Source organism: Acanthopagrus latus, chromosome 20, assembly GCF_904848185.1.
Source record: "Acanthopagrus latus isolate v.2019 chromosome 20, fAcaLat1.1, whole genome shotgun sequence".
Classification (NCBI taxonomy): Eukaryota; Metazoa; Chordata; class Actinopteri; order Spariformes; family Sparidae; genus Acanthopagrus; species Acanthopagrus latus.
The window spans coordinates 21,358,291-21,381,045 of NC_051058.1; positions in this window are offsets into that span (position 1 = coordinate 21,358,291).

The following is a 22,755-nucleotide window of genomic DNA, read 5'->3' on the forward strand; positions in this document are numbered from 1 at the left end:
GTTGTGTTTTCAAGATACGTATTTTAGACTTTAGGTGTAACCGGCTCGCTCAGAGTTCAGTTCACATCTGGGATCCACAACGTCATATAACATATCAAATATGTCACATGCAAATAAATATCCCTGTTTGTTAGTAACTTGCTTTTCTTTTTGCCAAGAAGGACGTCGTGCTGCTGTATCTCTTGAACTTCAGAGTCTTTTTGGAAACCTTTAAAATAAATTCATCATGATAAACGTCCTCTGTGATTATTTATTCAGTTTCCACGTTAAAAACTGCTGTTGCTCCTGATGTCCACTTGCAATTCCATGATATTACGCAGTGGGATCCGTAGTTATACTGTTAAGTGTGAAACGTTCACCTCTTTCTGATTTACAGCAGGTTCCTTAAGATCAGCGACGCTCGCTTTCATCGGTTGCAAACGTAAATATTCAGTTTAATGTTTGCCAGAAATAGAAGCCAGTTGTTGATGTGCTACACCTGTCAGAAGTAGTTCTCCCTCACGTGGATTTGTGCACAAATAAAGAGAAATAAACCTTTTTTGTTTGCACAGAAACTTCAGCTCATGAAAACTGGGAGCAGAAACACAATTGTTCCACGTTTCTGTTCCGTGCAGTACGACTCTCCTCTTTAACGCTCGTTTCATTGTGCATGCTTGTCATGGGAGTGGTGATCTGCTCCCTTTTGTCGATTTAAAAAAACAAAAAAAAAAAACAACGTGCCAACACTGATTTCCCTGCTTTACTTTTCCATCACGTGTTTTTTATGACTTTCCCCCAAAAGGGAGGAGTGATGACGGGAATCCACACTAAGAAAGACACTTCTGTTCATCTTCTCCACTGTCCAGAAATCCATGTCTCTACGTCCGCCTACACCCATTCCCGTCCTTCGTCTGCGTAAACAAGTTAATCAGACTCAGAGGCCTGTGGGCTGTGAAACGAGCCCCGGCCCTGCGCCGAGCCGTCGCAGACATCAATCATTTCATTTGGACTTTCGTGGTAAAGCAAAAACACACACACATAAAACAAAAAAATCTCACCCAACTCTCCTCAGCGAGCTCGTCTCCGTGCTGAACTCAGCGCTGGCAGCGGCTCAACCGGCAGCCGTATGGACCCGACTGAAGAAACAAATTGACACTATTAAAGACCGAGTTGGACAGCAGCGACCAAAATGTCTTCCCACTGCAGGCAACAAGACAGCAGGAGCAACGTGAGCGCTCGGTCGTGTCTCGAGTTGATAATTATCAAGACCCCCTAATTGTGGGAAAGGCAGAGCCGGGCCGAATGCCCCGGTCACCCTGTCAATCACATTTATCTTGATGTGGGAGGCAAAAAAACCCCATCTCAGTTCAATAGTTCTTAAAATCACTGTGGATTAATAAAAGTTGAAGTTCTGGCGTTCTGGATTTACAGCTACATGGATATAATAGCTGACATAGCACGAGCTACTAAACCTTCTCTGCGGGAATACACAAACATTGATTCAGCCAAATCTTCTCAATATTTGAGGCATCTTGGATTTTGTGTTTTTTTTCTCAAACCCCACTGATTTCTCAGCAAAAAAGCATAAGAGAAAGCATGTGATTCACCACAGCTTTGTACATAAAAATAATCCAAGACAGGACTGCTTTTAAAACGCCAGAAGCCACAATAAAGTCTGAATCTCAAACAATCTCACAATAAAGCGCTTGACCCCACGAGATACTGCACCCGCGAGGCTCCTCCGAACATTTTACTGTTACCAGAACTGAGTTATTTCCACTATGATGCCTCAAACTGACCGAGGTTACTTTATAGATTATGCTAATATTGGCTGCGAAGGCTAACGGCTACCAACTGAAATGTTAATGACCTGTTCCCGAGATCCTGAGCATGTGTACAGTTTTGAATTACTTGCACAAATATGACCTCTGGAATATTCTTGCAGTTTGTGTTTGACTTTGCCTGCAGATGTTAGCGGTAGCCTAGCGAGCTAATAAAGTCGGCTACATGCTCACTGGTGGTTTCAGCTCTTACTTTCCTCCAGTGTCTCTGCTTTTCTTCTTGAATTTGTGTGTTTATTAAGCGGAGACACTTTCACTTCAGCCCCATCGTAAGAAAGTTGATCATTGAGACTCATTTCTTGACTCCAAATACTGTTTAGGTCTACAAAAATCATCTTTCCTTACATTTTGTTGAGGTGGAAACATTTTCTGATCGCATCGATGAGTCTTTGCATCAAATTTACCTACAGTTGACTTTTACTCAAGTCTGAATCGCTGCAAAAACTTCAGTAGCCAGGTTGTTCAAAGTGGTACAACGTGTGCATTCTGTATGGATTAACAAGCGTCAGGAAACGAAAGACGTGCATACTGAAATAATTCAAACTGCAGAGCCTCTTGTGCGAGAGCTGCTTTTATTCTGAAGGAACACGACAGCAGTTACCTGGAGGGAGTTTAATTGGTACCTGGCGTGTCTGCAGAGTCATCAGATGTGAGTTTTAAATGTGTTCACTGCTAAATTTAGCTGTTGATTTACAGAACTGTGAAGTGAATCAGCTCTCCGAGACTATACAAATGAAGACAACGTGTTTATTCCCTCACCAACACGGTGAAGGAGTCTCTAATTAGCAAGAATCCAAATATGAAATTAAAACATGACGAGCGTCAAAAAGAGACACATCATATGTTTTAAATCCGCAGCAAGAATTTGTTATCAAGCTTATTTCATTTGAGGAGTGAGAAGCAGATCCCTCGTCGCCTCGCCTGCTCTTTTGTCCGGGCAACACCCTGTTTGACCTCGTGTTTAGTCTCAGAAGGGGGTCATTAAGGGCTTAAGCTGCAATGTAATGAAAATGTTGTGACAACAGCACAGGGGTGAAGTAAAAACAGGCTTTAGGAGGCAGCTGAGCCTCCACTCTGGGGAGCGAGCGGAGGGTTCAGAGGGAGGAAAATGATGGTTATCTGCGCACCCTTGAGACGCTGATATTAGCCTTGAGACTGGTGGATGGACTTGATGATAACCCTGAGCGCCGCTGAAAGCCTGTGATAGTCCGGGGTGTTGGCTGGCTGTGTCACGGGAGGAGGGGAGGAGATCAAACCGAGACAGGAAGCCGCCTGAGAAGGTGAGCGTTTTGAACCAATGTCTGATTTAAAAGTGTAAAAAAATCAAGTCTCAAAACTGAGGCCGCCTCACCAGACAACAATAAATGATAAGCAGTGCGAGGAAATCTCACAGGAAATGTCATTAATTTGGCACCAGCTGTAATTTAATCTCGTACAAAATGCTCTGCTGCCTCAAATGAAACTAAATTTAAGGATGGTATGCACGCGGCTCGTTGCGAGTTAGCAGCCGTTTCCCCCCCGTTTGACTGCATTCATCATAATATCTGCCGCTCGTTGTTTTTCCACCGCGAGTCGGTGTGACGAAAATGAAGAGTAATGTGCTTTTGTCTGTGCTGCTTCATCCTCGTGCAGAAGCTGCTTTTCGCCACTGTTTGTTTCATTTCTCCGTCTTCTTCTCTTCTTCTTCTTTTTCTTTCTTTTAACAGCTTGATCTCCTCCAAGCCAAAAGCACTTCCACATGCTGTACTAGAAATCCTGCGCTCGGTGCCAGAGCGAGAGTCGGCCTCGGTGTTGGACCCCAGCCGGCTGTAACCTCTCTGTTTTGGAGCAGCTGCAGCCACCCTGTACTTTTCAGTGAGAAGAAACACCACAGGTATGTTGTACGCTGGCCGCCGCGCACACCCAACACAAACGTGCGTCAGCGTCGAAGAACACGAGCGAAACTTTGCTGCAGCGAGAAAAAAATTACTCAGAGCTTAACGAAACCCCAGAGCTTTTGGCTCCAAGTGCCTCGAAGTCTGGAAATTCAAGAAATGCGTCTAGAACGTGAGGAAAGTAAACAACGTGGGTCGGACTGGACGAGGGTGCAGCTGTGCCTCCATCACCTCACCACCCTCACCACACACACATATATACACACTATATTAGCAACACGCTCTCACTCCCAACTCGTCAACTGTGACAGCTTGTTCAGCGGCCTCAAGCTTCAAACTGCGACGATCTACTGACGCCTCCAGCTTCTGTTTTGCGTGTGAAGGGCTCTGAAGTCAAGTCAGACATAACCCATGGTATACAGTGTCCGGTGTCACTGAGGGAGGGTCAGCTGGTCAGCTAGATCAGCTAAAATTAAATTGTAATTAACAAGGTATCAATCAGTAGAGAGTCGCTATGAATATCTATTACACAATATATGAAATAAAGGTAGTTTGCAGTAAAATATCAAGATTTGATCCTCTGGGATCAATCAAAAACGCTGCTAAACACCCATATACATTGATTTACAGCCAGAAATGATTGATATGGGGGTTCAGTTACTCTTTAAAGGGACAGTTCACCCAAAAATAATCACCTGTAATCTACTCATTGACACGCATCTCTGCGGCTGATATCTCCAAAATCTTGATAGGCAAGCGGCACTTGATTTTGGGGTGGACTGTCTCTTTAAGTCCGTCTGAATAAGTAACAGTTGTGTTCGACGTGCCTTTAATGGCGAATTGATTGTATGCTATTAAATCGCAATATGGGGATGACTCATCGGGCGGGCCGGTGCCTCTGGGTGGTGATACAATCAACTTCTCAGACAGAGAAAAGTAACGAACAACTTTACTTTTTTTTTTTTCATGAGATTAATAACAGATTCGAGTCCTTTCGGTGGCGTCGCTAATTTTGCCCTCGAAATCTGTGTTTATCAGTCTGTCTTCATCAAGCGTCTGTCAGATTATTTCAGCGAGTCATTCCGCCGCGCCGCCTCCCCACAGTGACTCACCGTAAATCAATTTCTCCCGGCCTCGTTTATTATTTTAACTGCTTAAGTGCGACCGCAGACGACGTGAGGTTCGCTGGGCCGAGAGGTGAACCCTGATGAGACCGACATGTTGGTTTGTAATTGCTGCATCTTACAGAAAACCTCGTTGGTGGCTGCAGACACACACACACACACACACACACACACGCATGCATGCAAATGAGCGACATGCAGGTTGATACAGCCGCCGCTTCAGCTTCCCCGTCGCCCGCAAAACAAGCCATGAAATACGGCCTCCCAGCTGCCAGCACATGAATCATGGCGGTATGACATTGCTCAGCGCCCGAGGCCAGATTCTCAGCGCCACCTCTCCAATCTTTTCATCCGTCCCTCCACCTCGTCAGCCGCGCCACTTTCCTCCTGTCTCATAAAAAACGGGGGCCAGTCTGCTTTACCAGCAGCAGACAGGAAGCCTGGAGGACGGACAAAACTATTATCTCCCTCGCAGCAGCAGCAGCAGCAGCAGCTCGTGCAGGAGCTCGGACAGCAGATAGGATTCTCAAACAAGCTGCTGTCCTCGCTCAGATTGCCGCCGCCCCGGCCTCGTCCTCGCTTTGCCGCTCTCTAACATGTCCCACTGCGGCGGTGGTCTGCAGACTTTTCCCTCCTGGGCACCAGCACAGCCAAACTGATTTTCCAGGTTTACTGTGGGAGCATGTCTGACTGAATATGTCCTGTTTTGTGTTTGTTTCCTCCAGAAGAAATGAGGGAAAATGCAGCACTTCTGCCTCGTTTGCAGATGATTTTCAGGCGTTTCATTTCTATCAGAGCTACTGACGTGTTCCTGTCAGCAGTTCGATGTGAGTGAGATCTCTTTTTAAAGGACAGCAGGAGGACAAAGAGGTGCGGTGTGTTGAAGATACAGCGATCTGGGGACGCTTCACTCTGTTTCTCACTGGTCCCTTTTAGATAGAAATGGCGACACATTTGCAGCAAGGTAAAGGCTGCAATGTTCCGCTTTGTCTATCTGAAAGGGAGGTGTAACATTCCTCCTTTTCCAAAAGCCGCCACTGGGGTAGGCATAAATGTGTTGTGACGTGAAGCACAAAGTTCGGCGTGAACAGTGAAGCAGGTTGAATTTGTCTTCAAAATAAGAGCTTTACATTGCACCCCATTGGAGTTTAGAACTGGGTTTTTAGCGGGGGGCTTTTAATTTGAAAGTAGCGACCGTTAGCAGCTACAACAACAAGCGGACAGTGAAGACAGCTACAGAGACCGAGGAGACGCTGCAGCTCCTGATCTCAGCAGCTGTCCAGCTGCTCATCTTGACGTCTGTGGATGAAGTGATGGACTGACTGCTGTGATCAGCTGTTTTTCATTGCATCATCTATTATCTAATGGAGGCACACGTGTCTGCAGGCGGTAAACATCAAGAAAGACCAACACTGGTCAAGAACCGTGTTTAAAAAGAAACTCCAGTTTAGCAATACGCCCAATGATGGATACAAATCGATGCAGATAAACCAGATGTGCATCCTTCTCCCTGGTGCCTGCATTACCCATGATGCAACTGGACTCACAGTACGTGAGTCACGTTATCAGCTTTTCTAGCTTCTCTCCTTCGGCACCGATGAGTAAAACTGGTGGAGTTGTATCACGGTTCTGGTACCAGTGGGTCTAAAATACCTGATGAGATGTTGAAGCAGCAGCAGCAGCTCGTACTGAACCACTGGCACCAGGCGGAGCAGCTCCCAGGATGCATTCTGTTTCTGCCATGTTGCGACCCAACACAAACTGCGACGAGCTGAAGACTCAGTTTTTTGGTGACCACGTGCTCGCTGCAGCTTCATCCTCGCTCTGTTAGCTGACAGATGGCTCGTCTTCCTCGAGGTTTGATGAGCGGTGTGTTTTGGAGACGCACACCTGCCCGTCAGTTTTTATTTGCATATATTAAGCCAAAATCTAAATTTGAGTGAGTGTGGCTTTTTTTTTTTTTTAAAATCTGGTGTCAATCAAGGACTGACGCTAACTGCAGATGACTTATAAATCTGCAACTGAGAAAGTTTTACCTGCTGAAGTTTTTACCACTTTCTGTATGGATGATTTGTTTTGTGTGACTCACTCTCAGTTTTTTTTTTTACATAAATCTTGCTGACACAGAAACAAACAAGGCTCCATATTTTAACAGCAGTCAAAGGTGTTGATAAAATATTGTTTTGTGCCTGCATGAATTAACAGCGTCGGATAAAAGTCCTCGTCGAATCATCTCAGCAGCGTCTGACACCTTTTCTGACGCTGGAAACTGTCGATCTGATGATCAACGCTCGCCTCATCCGTGAAAGTCGCCATCTTTCACGTGTGCACCTGAATGCAACATGACTCCACAGACGGCTACGAGCTAATCTGATGTGTTTATTGTCGGAATAAGAATCGACTGGAGTAAGAAAATCTACCGAGGTGAACAAAAAGCATCCTGCTGATGGCCGCGGCTTCCTCGGAGCGTTTAAACCACAGTGAACCCGTTACGAGACAGCTGTATCGCTGTTCTGTGACAGCATCCGCAGCAGCCTCGTAGTTACTTCCACCTACCAGACAGACTTTAACTTTCTGCCCCATTACCCCCTCATTAACAGCCTGAAGCGGGGAGGGGAGGGAGGAGGACTCAGGCCTGCTGGGGTCCTCGGCAGGGCGCGAGGATCAAACCGGATCAACAGCAGCAGCAAACTGTAACACAAAATTTAACTCTGTCTGTGTAAATGGATGGTGTTTTAATGTGAAACAAATCAGCGTTGTCTTATTTGTGGAAGCACAGGTGGCCGATGTGCAGCAAATCCATCATGTCTCCGCTCTCGAGCCACACAGCTGCCAACCGGAGGAAAAAAAAAAGTTCCCTGGCGAGCCGCGATCACATAAACGGGGATGGCTTCTTCTTTTTTTTTTTTCTCTTTTTTTCCCATCTTCCGGCTAAGCTCCCTAAGAATTGTAAACTAGATGTCTGGATTGTAATTTTCTTTTCACCGGAGAATCAATAGATTCCGCAGCGTTCCCGACTCAACCTGCTGGAGCGTGCGTCTCAGCCTAATGGACCCGCAAGTTCCCATCTGTTAGCGAAAGAGATCTCAGCGGGTCCTCTTCCCCCCGTCCTCGTGTCCAAACACAGGATACTGAGCTGCACACGAAAAAATGCCACGACTTTTATTGGGATTCCAAGAGACGGCTGGAAAAAAAAACAAAAAAACAAGTGCAGGACGAGCACACGGCCGTTAACCTTTCGACTTGCGGGGAGGCGGAAAAACAAGTTTTACAAGCAAGAAAGGTTGCGAGACGTTTTTCTGCTGCTGTGTTGCTTTTGTTTGCTTGGCGGCGACCTCGCTGCGTCCAATTAAAATACCTGTCAGCAGAACAGATTGAGCGTCTTTGTCCTCCGGCACGAGCTTTGAGATTAGTTGGTTGCTTCCTCTGGGCACGAGATGAGCTTTCCAAAATATTATGATGCTGCAAAAGCAAAAGCAAAAGCAAATCAGGATCTGGAGTGTTGATTGATCAGCATTTCGGGGAATTACCTCGAAGAAATCACTGCATGTTCCTGGCTTACCGTCTCAGGTTAAAGGTTATTGCTGTGACAGTTCAGTGTAATTTGACTTGTGATGCCACAGTGACATAATTCAGCCATGTTTCCTTTCAGAGAGGCCCGGTCCAGGTTGGATTATTTACACAGGAGGCACAAAACCCGAACCACCTAACAGGAAACCTCTGAGCTGTATTTACCTGAGAAACATGGCATGATCATTTTTTTTTTTTTTTTTTTTTTTGCAGCCACACAGCTTTTGATCCATGAAGGTCTGCGCTGTTTATTTCCTTCTGCCCCTCCGAGCATTGCACTAAAAGCATCTCGCATTATGAAACACGGCTTCTCAACAAGATGGAGGATCCCTCTGCTGATCAGACTAATGTGTTGTTGTCTGCTGCTCCCTCTCTCTCTGCCCTCCGTCTCCTCCCCGAGCCTCTTCTTTCTGCGTAAATTATGAATGCCTTTCTACCTGGAGAGCGATGGGCTTTAACCGGAGTACGGGTGTTTAACCGAACATTTAAAAACATTAGCCAGATACTTGGAGCGTTGTGCCATCGCAGGGCGACGGAGGAGGATGGATTGAAGAACAGGGGGGAGGCGGAGAGAAGAGACGGGGAGAGAGGGGGGGGGATAAGACAGGGGAAATACGTCGTGGTCGCTCGTAAAATGGTGAAAGCAGCAAAGAAAACATGTTTCCTCTGACCACACAAGGCTTTGATGAACTCTTGTGCGAGGGCGTGGGCCGGAGACAGAACCAGGGGAGCGAGGGAGCGAGGGAGGGAGAGGTAGGCTCGGGCCAAATTCATCACCCACATGGATTAACCAGAGTGTTCATTCATCAGCCGGCTCTGACTAACACCACCCATCAGCAGCGGCAGAGACAATCTCTCTCGCTAATTGTTGGAAATTTTCTTTTCACTCTTTCCTGATTTCAATGAGCTGTCGTTCACTGTCAGAGCGCTCACACTCGTTCTTTGTGCTGCTTCGCTGCAATAAACGTCAAACGTCACGGTGAAATGGCAGTTTAGGGGTCTGGAGTGTCCGTAACATGATGTGTTTGAGCAAAATACCGATATGTTGAGATTTGTACTTATACAGATATTTCTACACGAGGGTGCGTTTCAACATTTGTAAGTGTGACATTACTTGGTGTTTTCAAGGAGACCTCAGGACGTCTCTTATTGTTTTTCTGTTGGCCAAAGCAGGTATTTTAAGCTGAAACATGATATTTTCCAAAATTTAACAAGTGTTTTTTGTGCCTTAATATAACCAGATCATAAACACAGTGAAAACATTGAAAACTGAAACCAAAGAAGCTGTAAACAGGTTATTCTGTGATGCTTTTGGGGTTTTTGCCTAGACATTATTCTGTTACGTGGCATTTTTTTTGCATGTAAACAGTCTGCAAAGTAACTCATGTGCTTCACTGTGTAACAGGATTTATATAAATATATGTTTTTATATATTTATTATTAAATATATAAACACTACAGTCAGTCTGCAGACGTTCAGTTGCTACTGCTGTGGAAAGAAAGTTGAGATGTCTCACTCAGTGTTTGCTGCTGCAGCGATGCACCACGTGAGAAAAATTACATGTTTTTTTAAAAAAGTGTTGGAGAACTTCTTGTTTAATCGTCCCACTGTCTCATCTGGTCCTTGAACGTTATCTGTGTCTTAGTAACTTCCTGTTTCTCTCTCATCATTATCGGTGGTTGTCTGCAGGTGTGTTGGAGTCACAGAGGAGCCGCCAGCTGAACTGCATCAGCTTAATCAAGACCTCCTCAAAAACCCTGCTCAGTCGCCTCCTCCCTGCCAGTTCAGAGTTGCTCCCACAGTCGCTGCAGCCACATTCAAGCTCGATATTGATTAACCTTGTTTTAAATCTGCACCTCGTCCTGACTCTGTTAAACCTCCTCACCGGCCTCTCGCTGTTTTCTTGCTATAAACGGACCTGAACTGATTTTCGGGCTCCCTGCTGCAGTTTATCGCCCCTCAGCACCCACAGATATGGAGCTATATTTGCATTTATTTCACCTGATGAATCACAACTCCAACTTCCAGCTGTGTTTTAGTCTCCACCGACCTCTAAGTGAAGAAATATGATTCCCTCGAGCTGCTACATGCTGAACTATAATCACCAGCTAGTCGATAACTTTTTCTAGCTGCTGTTTGTTGCTTCACAGTCAGCATACAGGGAGTTTCTCCAACACTTTGTTAAATGAAAATAACTGCCGGAAACAAAAGGGCCATAAAACCTAAACAATGAGCTGAAAGACGTTAAAACCCTGTGGATTAATTCTGTTCTGTCTTTATCTTCAGCTCCTTCGCTCGAGGCCTCATCTCCTCTGCTCTCTGATGTCATGAGACACAAAACCGGGGGTTTATTTGACCGACGCTCCGCAAACAGGACGAGCAGTGAATCAACAAATAAAGATAACTTGTCACAGATGTGCTGGTGGGCAGGTTTTTGATGGTCGATTAATTAGAGGCCACTTCCTGTAAGGTTTCTTTTCAGGGAGGAGGTCTCGTTGTTGCTGTATAATGGGATCAACCTCTCCACAGAGTCGGTCAAATTACTTGGATTCAGCTCGTTAATCTGATTTGGGTGTGTCTGGCCTCAGCGTGGAGTCTCCCGGGCAACCTCTGCACTTATCATGACGACTGTAAAGAGCCCGCATAACTTCTCGTTTTGTCCGAGTCTCCTGTATCTACAGTAGGTAACCGATACTCCATCACTCCCTCGTGACCTTTTTAAGTTTGGGACCGCTCCTCCCAAGCAAACACAGTAATCAGGTTTCCTGGCCCTCGGCTGGGCCCTAATTGAAGATACTCAACTGAGAACTCAATTGTGTAAGTGTGATTTAGTTAGTGCTCGGCCTAATTAAAGTCCTGGAAATGACCTCCAAAGTTCTGCGTGGCATTAATCAGCTAAGACACCTCATCAGCCACCAGAGGAAGGTCTGCAGAGAGCCACGCGGCATTAAGTCGTCTCCGTGTGTGTGTGTGAGGCTGATTTCCTGGTCTTTAACCCCCGGCGCAGCTCTGACAGGATCAGCCACACTGCTCTATTGACAGCCCTAATCCTACCTCCGTGTTCAAACCTCCATCGCCTGCCACCGGTCTGATACTGCACACGTTCCTCATTTCCCCCCCTCCTGACATGTGGTCCACACACAGAAGTCCCCCCCCATCAGCCCCCTCACCCCAGAGACCAAACTGGACTTTTTTTTTTTTTCTTTGCTCACCTCTCGGCCGCCCTGTGCAAACGTTTGCCTCGATCCGTCGAGGTAATGCATGCGAGTTTTGATTAAAAGCGCTCCCTTATGTTTTTTGGCTCGGGAGCTGCTCGGCCATTAACGCCTGTGCCATGAACAAATGGATTGCGTGCCGGTGCCAGGGTTCTGCCTCTCAGCCTGCTCCGACTCTCGTCCGTCGCAGCGACACATTCAGAACCGCACCTTTTTAATGCCTCGTAATGTTCTTCTTGCCTTCGCTTGACCTCCATGGCCATATGTTCACTTTGACAACTTTTTGAGATATTTTAGAAGTTCTCTGGCTATCAGCCTCGAGGAGAGTCGTGTTTGGAAGTTATACAAATCAATTTAAATACCCTTTTTTATTTGGATAGCACTGGTGGGACATGATACAACATTTATAAAAGACTTTCCTCAAGAAAAAAAACAGAATCAGCTGCAGGAATTATGACTCCTGTCTGTCGTGAGCAAAGGAGGAAGTCAGTCTGGGTAAACAAAACATTTGACTTCAACAAGGTCGACTGCTGTTTGTTTTCCTCCCGTTGTTGTTAATTTTGAGATCATGATCACAATCGTTCCATAACTTAACTATCACGATGCTGACATATTTAGCATGAAATTGGGGTTGAAAAATAAGGTTTAAACATTCTCCAAACTCTAGAAATCATCAACCAGTATTTTTAAATCACTTCCTCTGCTTTTGCCTTTCCGTCCAGTTCATTTCCCCGACACACATCACAAACACAATCTGTCAGTTCAGCCCGCAGAGCTCCGTCGCTCTACCTTCCTTCCAGCTTCTCCTCTGCGCCCCGGTGGCTTAGCGTGCTCGTTTTTGTCTTATCACATTTTCACACAGTCCCCTCTGCTGCTTTGACAATTTTTGAAATGCCGCTTTTGTTCGAAGTGCTTGAAAAGAGAGAATGAGAGCGAACGAGGCCTCGGAGAATCGCGGTACCATCAGCGTTAATGCAGGCGCTCTCCATCTGCTGCTGAGAGCTGCGCTGCATGCCAAGGAGGTGCCGGGCCCGCCGCACGAAACCCACAACACCGAGCGGTACTGTGTGTGTGTGTGTGTGTGTGTGTGTGTGTGTGTGATCATGTCCAGCTTTACCTGAAACAAACCAGAAGTGTTCGATCTGGCATCGAGCTCCTCAGCTGCTGCATGACTGGCGCCATGTTTTGCTCCTCTGATGTTTTTGGGATTTGCGGGGGAAAAAGGAAGAGCAGCTGGATTGATTGACTGGGTACAATTTGTGATTTTTATTGGCAGTGTTGCTGTTTGAGGGAGGAAGAAAAATAAAGTTTGGAGAGGAGAGAGAGAGTGAGAGAGAGAGAGAGAACGGCAGTGAGGATGATGAAGAGAGGGCGAGGAAAAGTAAATCACCGCTCGACCTCGATTGGACTTATTTAATTTCTTTTTCTTTGCCTTCATGCATGACACGGGTTCATAAAGTTGGAGATCTTTATATCTTGTGTCACAGGAGACACGGAGAAAACTGTGGAGCAAAGTGTTTCCACAGCTGGCCTCCCGCTGGGGCTCGACGAGGTGGAGCGTGGCCACACCGCAGGATCCAACATCAGTCATTAACTACGTGTGCCAATCATGGATCTGAGAGGGAACCTGTACCTTGTATGTGTGTTATACTTATAAAAATATATTTTTTAACAGCTTCTGTTTGGTCCCCAAACTTCAAATTTATAAAATCAGTCTATCAGTCACTGAAGTGTTTTTATAACTGTTCTTGTGCATGTAAAAGGTCAATTAACAGCTAGTTTGGCATGAAATTAGCTGCTCTGTTGTTGTTAGTGGTGCTGGCTCAGGCGCGTGTTAGCTGACCAATCAGAGGAGGCTGGGTATTCAGGAGGAGGGGCCTTAAAGAGACAGGAGTTAAAAACAGAGTGTTTCAACCCCAAAGTATTTTATATACTTTGTCGATCATTCACCAACTTTAAAGGGCGTTATCGTGTGTTGTAACCACATATTTACAGTTTATATGCTGCTTATAAATGCTAAATAAGGGGGTTAAAATGAATTACTACCAGAATTATGTGTATATATATATATATATATATATATATATATATATATATATATATATATATATATATATATATATATATATATATATATATATATATATATATATATATATATATAAAGCGTAGTAAGAAATGTTGGGAAACAGAGTTTATAAAATATTCATATAGGCAGACAACTCTTCACCAGTGTGCTGAATCAGCTTTATGATCCGCTTCATGAAAGCAGAGAAAGAGGGAACAGCAGCGATATCATCCACAGCGCTTGTGATCGCAGCGGTAAAGGCAAAGTGCTGAGTGTAGCACAAGCTTAATGTTAAACACCACATTAGCTTTTGGGCCCGAACATGTATAAAACAGCGGCGGCTGTGTGCATTAATATTTATGACTCGGCGCTAAAGGCTCTGCGCTCTGAGTATTTACAAAGTTCTGGTATTGATTGTGAGCAGAGCGCCGGCTGCAGAGGCCGGAGAGGAGAAGTCAGAGTGACTGGCTCCGGCCTGAAAAGGTCACTGTTGACAAATTAGTTTGTTGATGGGTCAGTGAGACGGGTCAGCAGCCCGCAGGAGGAGGTCAGAGGTCAAGTTTGTGCAAACACAAGCTCACCGTGTCGCAGCTACTGACGGCAGGAGGGCAGGAAGTGTTACCGAAGTGTTGGAGCGTCACAGTCCTGCAGCTCCAACACAGATAAACTTCACCAGCATTTGTTAATATATCATTTATTTTATTTGTATGAGATCATGTACAACACTAAACAGACAAGTTAACATTTATTGTTTTAAACTAGATGACCTGAAAGCTAAATTTGAGTTATTCCAAAATTATGTCCATGACTAAAAACTGATGTCAGACTGAGAAGTAAATTTATTTCATTCTCGGCAGCTGACGGCCACTTTGTGTTTACTTAGCCTGGGTAATTAGCAAACGTTAGCTTGCTAACATGCTAAACAAAGGTGGTGGTGAAGCTTTGTTTAAGCAGATAAACTGTAAAAGTACGGCATTTTTTATCACAGTTCTCTACCTTAACTGATAAACTAGTTCCACTTCACAAATTCTAAAGCTAACTTCTTCATTGTGAGCCAGTTAGCATGCTGACATTAGCATCTAGCTCAAAGTTCTCTTTGCCTAAGCCTCATAAACATAAATGCTAACATTTGATGTGTTGTACTAGTGTTAAAAACTAATTGCATTTTAATGAGGTCTAAATAGGCTAATATATGAGCAACCTTTGCAACCTTAGCTGTACTTTGTGTTTACTTGTAATTACCACATGTTAGCATGCTAACAAGCTAGGTAAGGTTGTGAATATTGTAAACTTTTTCTAAAAATGTAGTTATAGAAGAGTTTTCTAAGCAAACAGGCAAGAAAAAACAGGCACTTGCACGCTTAACATTTTTTCATTGTGAACCTGTTAGCATGCTAATGTTAGCATTTAGCTCAAAGACAAAGTTTGTGTGTCTGTGACGGACGTCAGGAGGTTAAAAGGAACAAATTTAACAACACAGCAAAATAACCACTCAGCGCGTTTGCTCTCTTTTCTGTCATCACTTTTTACCCATCATCCTCCTCGTCATTATCACCGAACAACATCATCATCGTGCTCGACACTCCTGTATCTCAAATTTAAAAGCTGTTGTGCGTCTCTGCTCCTCTTGTTCGCCGAGACTGTGATGCGGTGTGTAAATTTGATTTGTGCGAGAAAGAGAAAGCTGCTTAAATCCGGCGTGCAGATATTTTCTATCGCTCCATTACCTCCCTATTGATTGAAGGGGCTGGATTTGATGTGTTAATCCGCTCTCCCTGGTGAAAGATTCCTGTCTTTCGAGACACTGAACACACACACACACACACACATACACACACACACACACACACACACTCTCAGTAAGTAATCAGCTGAGATTTCTACAAGGCTGCTCATTCACCTCGCAGTCTCGTGAAAGCCTTTGATCAAGAAGTGCTTAGGTTTCACATAAACGGTTGGATACCTTTCAGAGACCACGCTAAGCACACAGCTACTCGGGGGGATTTAGGCCGCTTTAATGCCTGTTTTCAGAGCTTCTCTGTGGTATTTGAGCCAACGCGTTAGCTCGAGGTGCACGGCGAGTTAAGAAGTGCCACACAAGTAGATATATCACAGAGGCCAACGGATGCACGATCGTAATGAAATATTTGGCTGAATGCAGAGAACCTGCTCTGTTGTCGGGCGAGTTTGTTTGTCAGCTCTTCGCTTACAGTCGTGTGGAAACGTCCCAACTGTGACACATAAATACTGTAAGGGAGCTTGCAGGTATGAAATCCAACAAACTCTTGAAATATACGCCTCTTTGTGTTGCCACGTTACACTTCTTTAATTGTTTCAATTTTATTTTGTGACAATGCACAAAAACCACTTGGTTAGGGTCAGGACAACGTAATTTCTTTGGTGTAAAATGCCTGTTTTGGTCATGAGAAACCCACAGCTAGAGATGTGCAGATGATCTTGTTGAAAACAGGTTTTATCGTCAAAAAAACATCTGGAGGTGTCGTCTCCACTCGACGATGACACGAAGAAATGTGGACGCATCAGCGGTTTGCAAAAATGTTGATTACCAACATTTTATTCTGGCGACTGTGCTGATGTATCACGCTTTTTCATCAGTAATTCTACATCCAAAAAAAAGGGAATCAGGCTATATTTGTTCTCTGATAACAACTCCAGCTTCTTATATCCCTCTTCCTTCATTTTCTTGTGATTTGAAATGACTTAAATCCAGACGAACCTCGTGTCCTTTGACGAACACGCCTCATTTCCTGTGACGTCGTCCCGTCTCGCTGACTGATGAGACGACTTTGTTTGGAAACACTCTCCGGCTCTCCAAAGTCCTGAGACACCGTCAGTGAAATGAACCATTTTGTAATCTTATCAAATAAACATGTTTGTGAGTTTGTCACCGACTGCGTGCACTGTACACTTGAGTGTTTGTGTCTCATAAATTTATAAGGCATTACAGGATCCCTGCCGGATGTCTGAATAAAGACTTGTTGTTGTTTCTGTCTGAAGCTCTCTGTCTCAGTCACACAGTCGTTAACCGGCATGTTCCTGAATCTTGTGAACGCAACATTTACGTCATCTATCTGCGATTAGCGAACGAGTTTTGCAGGTGCACGAGGCCGTTAATGAGCTCCTCCGTCTGAGCGTCCCGTCTGCTTTGTTTACTTGAATAATTCTTCTAAATGTCTTCATGCAAACTTCCTCCTCGTGTTTCTGTTATTGACATACACAGCGCTGCATATATTCATTAATTTACTTTACTTTTCTCTGGACGGAGGGATTCCCTGCACTCACAGGACGACACCGTGCACCGGTTCCACGTTTTCTTTTTTCTTTTTTTTTTCCAGTGGCCAGCCCAGCATCGACAGAAAAGCAACACTCACACGAGAGCACCGCCGTCGTCCCCATGAATCAAAGCGCAGAGCAGCGAAAGGTTAAAAGCTCCTGGGGCCTGCAGACACATTTTTCAGGGGGGCGGGTAATAGGATCAGGGCTTCCATAACTCCCCAGAACAGCCAATCCTCCCTCGTTTCTGCCCGTTTAGCCTTCAAAGAGAAAGTTTGTGTGTCTGTGACGGCTGGTCAGGGGGGTTAAGAGGAAAGTGCATTTTTTTGGTCACAAACTCAATTTCCTTGGTGAGCTGAAGAGGCCATGCTTTAAAACCCGGAGCAGAAAGCCTGTTTAATTTGTCCCACATACAGAATCCTCCCTGAACCTCTCACACACACACAGTCCTGCCTGAGTGAGCGGAGGAAACCGGCTGCAGAGGAATGTCAGTCCGACTATTTTCCTCCGAGTCTTGACCCTTGGTAGCGATAATAATGACACACTGTGTTCTCCGTCGTGTCATCCTGTCTGTACGCTGTTATCTCAAAGAGGAAATATTCGTCAGAAAGGGAAATGAGGCCAAAGAAATTAACCTGTTTCGTATTATTAGAGGCCAAAACTGAACAGCTTCCTGCTCACGCTGCGTTTTATGGTTTCAACCTCGATTCCAGAAAGAATTTGGAAACAGGATGTGATCATCTGCAAATAAACAATGGTTTGTAATCTGTGATGTCGGAGTTCAATCAGGCAAGTCAGAAGAAAAACAATAAAATCACCCAACAAAACTGATGTCAAACAAAATACTATCACACACAATCCATTAGCTATCAATGGATTCATCAATGAGCAGATTTACTGTAAAGTTTTGTCTGTAAAATGACAAAGTTAAGTGAAATTAGATTTTGTTTCATTTATACATCAATATTTATTGGTGACTACTGATTTTTTTGATAGTTAGAGAACTTGTTTTTATGTTCATGGGTACACAACAACCCGAAGAAGAAAACTGATGCCTCATTTTGTTTGTATGTTAAATATTAAGCTAAAGTCAAGACGTTTGTAGCCTAGCTTAGCATAAACACTGGAAACAGATGGAAACAGCTAGCCGAGCTTTGTTGGGAGTGACAGTGAACACCTCTAACGTTATATATCTGTGTTATCTTTCATCAGGCAGTCCAGCAGTTGTAGCTTCATCCATCTACCTGCACAGATAGTTTTAGAGTTTATTAACTAATATTTCATCTGCAGTCATAAAAGCTTTTCCCCACTTTGGTAATCTGGGCTAAAAGTGACTCTCCTCACCTTCTCTACAGTGTGATCAATTATCACCTGCGCCTCGAAAGGCCAGCATGCTCGAGCATCTCACGACCGGGGGGAATAGATTTTAGCCGTCATCACTTGAGCGAGGACGCCGTCGCCCCCAATAATTAAAAGAGCTCGAGCTGCTGCTCCGATGCATGCGAGGCTGAGATCGGATGACGAGGACGGGGAGGGAGGAGGTGACGAGGGCGAGCAGGGTCCCTGAGGGTGACCTCGGCCGGGCTTCGCTCACCAGCTGCTGCCTGAAACACGACACCCGAGCCCCTCTGCTGCCATCCACCTGGATCGCTTACCTGATGTACACTCTGCTGCACACACACACTCACGAACATACAGATGCAAAATGCCAACAGTATCCTTTTCTTTACTGCACACTCTGCTGTTAGCCTACCTGCCATTTATGAGCTACACCAGGAGAAGGTGTGTTGACCGTCCATTGTTCTGACAGTCCATTATTCCCAAAACCCCAACAGTCCACAACATGTCCCCTTGGACAGAAGGAAAAGCACATTTGTCCCAACAGCTTGAAAACAAAGCTGCTGCTCAGAAAACACACACTCTCCCTGGAGCTCTTAGCCCTTAATCTGAGTGTCCAGCCGGGTTTTCGGGTTAGATATTTGGAGGAAGGCCAGAAGGAAGCAAACCCTGATGATCCAGCACCGTGGACGGGCCGACAGTCACTGTGGGGCAAGGTTGGACAAGTGGGCTTTCAGTCCAATGGGACTGTTTCAGTCTGTTGAAACAATGAGGGAAGTTAAAGCTACCAAGCAGAACTGATGTTATGTATGCTGGGCGATGGATACAGCTCAGTCTTTAGCTGATGTTGCCCCAAAGAAAACATCCCCGGGTTTCCAGAACATTGCAGGCCGACACATTGCGAGTCGCAAGCTTATACTTGCTTACATTTGTAGTTTTGCTGATGTTAATTCTGAACTGACATATATTTTGTGTTACCAGTTGTCTGTACCTCAGTGTTGTTGCTTGAAAGACACATTTCTTCTCTTGAGGTTAAACACCGTGAACCAGCACGACCTTGAAACCTGCTGAGAAAAGAAGCAACCGTGTGAAGAAATGTCCACAGAGTGTTTTTTTTTTTAAAGGCCAGGCGGTGTTATTTGCAGCGATACATCAGGCTCACAACATACCTTCCAGCAGTCAGAGTGTGGCGAAAACACTTGACAGTGCGTGTAAATGATCCTCGTACGACCTCGCTGATTACCGTGGCATCCCCAGAAACAAATCCATCAACTGATTACACCCCGAGCCTGCTGCGAGAAAGAGTAACAAACCGTCGTACCTGTCATATTTACGAGAGCGAGGGCAGCCGGAGCTTGTACATACTTCACACGCTGACCCCTGTGGCACTCTCATTTGTCAGAGCAAGACAAAGCTTAACTAAAAAGGCAAAAAGTCAGGGAGTGGAGTGGAAACCCCCCCAGGTCGGGTGGACTGACAGAACCGGGGAGTGACGCTAAATAAACACACAAAGTGTTACGTGTCACAGTCTGCTTAGTTTTAACAACCCAACTCCCAAAACAGGTTGAAAAGCAACTGACTAATGTGTACATCGATCCCAAGCGAGGTCGTGACCCGCGCCACCAGAATCTACAGTCTGAGAGGTTCTGTTGGATCTGTCTGCTCCGGGCGAGTTCATCATGTTGGCCCCACCTCCACCTCCACCTCCACCTCCAGCCACACTTTGCCTCCACAGTCGTCGCCCTGGGTGATAAATAATTACTCGTCGCAGCCTTGCCGTGGTGTTTTGCACGCCGTCCCTTCGCTCCGGCACCGCGGCACTCCGACCGTGTCAATTATTAAACAAGCTGGCTATTTTTTTTTTTTTTCTGCCTCAGTGTGAGATTCACTCTGTGTTTGTTTCGGGACTTTGTGTTTGTGTTTTCTGGGCTCAAAGTGAGCCAAGGTGCAAAGAGAGAGAGAGTGTGTGGATGAAGACCTCTGAGCGTGATGGGCCGCCGTCTGTAATGAGCGGGGAGGTAAACAGGGCCGAGCTCTCATTTATTCATAAGGCAAACAGAGACTGTGCAGTGAATGGGAATAAGTGTGTGATGATTTATTTACAGCTGTTTGTTTCGGGCCACGCAGGCTAATTTCCCTCTAAAACAACTAAGTAATCTTTGTGCAACTCTGTCGTTCCCTCACGTCTCCAGCTACAATCCTCATTTTGTAGAATAACAAACTATTTGTACCGTCTCACCCTGATAAAAACATCAGGATACGATCACCTGAAACACAGAATTACCTGGTTGTTTATCTCCGTATACGTTACTGGATCATTAATGAGGCTACTGATCACCTCACTTGAGTGTCCGATCATCCTCCGCTGGATTATAATTGATTAAATATACGCTTCTATGGCCTCAAGCTGAAGTCAAGCCTGCACACATGGCAGTCGTTGATCAGAAACTTTTGATTTATCAGTATTTTTTCCCCCTTGCAGTCATTTTAGTTTGGAGAAAAAGTGAAAAATCCCACTTCAATTCCCTGTATCCCCCCTCAAAAAAAAAAAAAAAAGTCCAAATGGAAGAAATAGTCATTTGTGGAAACGCATCATTGCATGCTTATTCTCCCTCAAACCCACAAATTGCTCCTAAAATGACAATTGGTGGTTTCAGGGGAGTTATGTTCTGCTTCTGTGCAGCGTCTCGGCTGATTTTCATGGAAACCTCAGTGTGATGAAAAGATTCGGGGAAGTTGCTGCGACTGGCCGCTGTTTAAGAAACAGTCACAGCGCGTTAATCTTAACAACGCCCTCGTTTGTGTACAGACGAGCTAACATACATCATGTTTATGAGCTTCAGAGCTGTTGGTGGTGTATGTTCGAACTTTGGACAGAGCCTGGCGAGATGTTTCCCCTCTTCTCTTCTCCCAGCATTCATGCGAAAACAAGCTAATTCACAATATTTAGCCTCCTACATAGCATATAAAAACAACTGTTTTGGATAATGTAAGTGTATTTTTGGACTTTTGACAGAGCCTGGCTAACTGTCCCCCCTTCATCCAGCTTCCAGGCTATGCTAAGGTTAGCAATTTTGCTTTCATTGCTGTAGCTTCAAAGCTAGACCCTGGCTCACTGTGTCCCCCTTTTCCCGGCCTTTATGCTAACGTAAGCTAATTCACCTTCTTTCTGCTGCTCCTAGCGCAAAGAAACATGAGATTTATGTATAACTTTTTATCTACAGCTCAACAAGCAAATAAATAAATCTATATCCCAAAACCGATTATTTAATGAGGTGGATTTTGGCAGTATTGACAGCTAGCCTAGTTAGCTTTGCCCCCTCCTTCCAGCCTTTATAGACGCTAAGCTAATTTACCATCAGGTTGTAGCTTACTTGGCAAACACAGACAAGTTCTATCTATCTTTCTGTAAAATGAAAAGGAAAACTGTAAATAACTGTATTTCCATAAACTATTATATATTCAGGTGGATTGAGAAGTTTGGAGACAGCCTGAAGCTGTTTACCCCATTTCTTCCAGCCTTTATGCTAACGTAAGCTAATTTTGTTTTCTGGCTGTAGCTTCATCGTTAGCATACAGAAACAAGTGTTTTATGTAACTTCTACAATAAGAACATGTCCCGAAACTATCAATTAAATTAGGTGGATTCCCTCTTTTTCCAGCCTTTATGCTAACATAAGCTAAGTCACCTTTGGTCTGTAGCTTCATACAAAAACAAGTCTCAATACTATTTATTTAACCAGCCTCCAGCTTTAACTCACATGAGTGGTATGAATTTTCTCATCTGACTCATGGCAAGAACTGAAAAAAAACAAAAACAAAACTGTCCAACATTTAATTTGACAATGACACAAAACAGAGGAAGCTGAGAACTGGGCCGTGTGACTAAAAGGTTCCAGCGCTGAGTGGCAGAGCCGACAGAACCGACAGAACCGTCCGCTAACAGGGCAAACCTTCCCCTCCCTGGAGGACGCTCTCGGGTCTCTACCCGTCAGACGATCTGGCTGCCTTGTTTAGAGTCCTGTCGCCCTGGTTTTCATCCCGGAGAAGGAAAATTTGAGCTTAACATGAACACGTCTTTAATCATGTGTCAGGATTGATTATCACCCCCTTTTGAAAAACGCAGCAGCTCTTTTTTTGAAGGAGGCTGTTTCGAAGGGAGAGAAGAGATGCGTGAAAACTTTTTTTTTTTTTTTTATTTTGCGAAAAGTCAAAACACACGTCTGGAAAGAGTTCCTGCACCCAGACGATCTTAATTGCTAATTTCGTGTGTCGAAAAAGTGACAGTTCAAAGCTTTATGACTGGCACGCAAAAAAAAATGCCAATGGTGAAATGCTTTTTTAATCACGGACAAAAAACATTTTGCGTGAGAACGTCTTTTAAACTTAAAACCAACAAATCCAGCAGTATAGCTAAACATCTTCTCGTCGTGCAGAAAGCCACAACCTCT